Source organism: Crocuta crocuta, unplaced genomic scaffold (genome assembly GCF_008692635.1).
Source record: "Crocuta crocuta isolate KB4526 unplaced genomic scaffold, BGI_CrCroc_1.0 scaffold1156, whole genome shotgun sequence".
Classification (NCBI taxonomy): Eukaryota; Metazoa; Chordata; class Mammalia; order Carnivora; family Hyaenidae; genus Crocuta; species Crocuta crocuta.
In genome coordinates this window covers 300662-301994 of record NW_027528862.1, presented here as the reverse complement: position 1 = coordinate 301994, position 1333 = coordinate 300662, and the positions used below count along the sequence as shown (strand labels likewise).

The following is a 1333-nucleotide window of genomic DNA, read 5'->3' as shown; positions in this document are numbered from 1 at the left end:
ATGATTACTGTTGTCCTTGTTTGGCTGCTTTGCTTTGTACTAGGTAGTGCCCTAAGTGGGGGACTAGCAGCATCTCACTTAATCCACAGTGGCAAGCCTGGGAAGGAGACACTCTCTCAGCTTCACAGGTTAAAGGGACTGAGGCTTGATGGGATTAAATGACTTTCCCAGAGGTCACATAGCTAGTAAGTGGATGAGCTGGTGTTTGAACCAAAGTCTGTTAAGCTACAGAGTTCATGCACTTGACTATTATTATTCATTTCGTTCAGTAGTGGGTAGTCAACAAATGTTGAATGAATGAGAAAATCCTTTAACTGATAACTGTTTTAAATATGTACAAGTTCAGTAACCTGAGATTGGCAGAAATGCTTCATCTTCAGATCTTTTTACCATTTAGATAGGATTTGGACCAAAAACTAAATGGTTAATTAAAGGCAAAATGACAGAACTCAACATCTGGTGCTATTTTGAGACAATTTCAGCTCAAAACAAATTTGAGAAAGCATTAGCCATAAGGCATTCTTGCAACTTTTAGAATCGAAATGGGTACTAGGTGGTTTATTTTTTTGTACTAAACATTTTTTAATGTTTTATTTATTTGTGAGAGAGAGAGAGAGAGAGAGAGACAGCTTGAGCAGGGGAGGGTCAGAGAGAGAGGGAGACATAGAATCTGAAGCAGCCTCCAGACTCTGAGCTGTCAGCATAGAGCCCGAAGCGGGGCTTGAACCCACAAACCACGCGATCGTGACCTGAGCCGAAGTCAGACGCTTAACCGACTGAGCCACCCAGGTGCCCAGTACTAAACATTTTGAAGGCATGGATAGTGGAGGTTTCAATTTTGTTAGGGATCTAGTTCTCTCCTTTCTTTCGCTTCTACTGAGATTTGGGTTAAGCGTGATGTTTGTAGTAGCCTAGCATTCTTCACAGATAAGATTTCATTCTGACCCCAAAAACACAGGCAGATGACCTTCAGTTGCGAGACATGGGGGATATATGACTTACTCTGATTTATGGACATCACAAGGCCATATTTTCAAGACCCAGAAGTGAATGAGCTCATGTAAAACTTGGGAGGTAACACGGACTGAGACCTGGAAATCAATCCTAGTTTCTCTTTCCTAATCTTAGTTTGAGAAGATAACTAAAGTGGGTCTGTTACTGGTTATCTTACATATTTAGCCCTCGTGCCCTATATTGTCTTTTAGAACTAGTATAATATTTGCCCCGCATCTTCAAGGAGCTTTAAAACTAGCTGGGGGAACAAAGCAAAATCATTTTTCCAAGTTATATGGAAAAAAGTGGAAAGCATTGAGATATTTTGATTTGTTGTTGT

At 40.5% G+C, this 1333-nt stretch overlaps 1 protein-coding gene across 1 annotated transcript in view; it reads left to right on the top strand.

Moving 5' to 3' along the window:
- Positions 1-1333, top strand: part of LAMP2 (lysosomal associated membrane protein 2) — a 28938-nt gene that overhangs the window by 13996 nt on the left and 13609 nt on the right. The window lies entirely within an intron of this gene.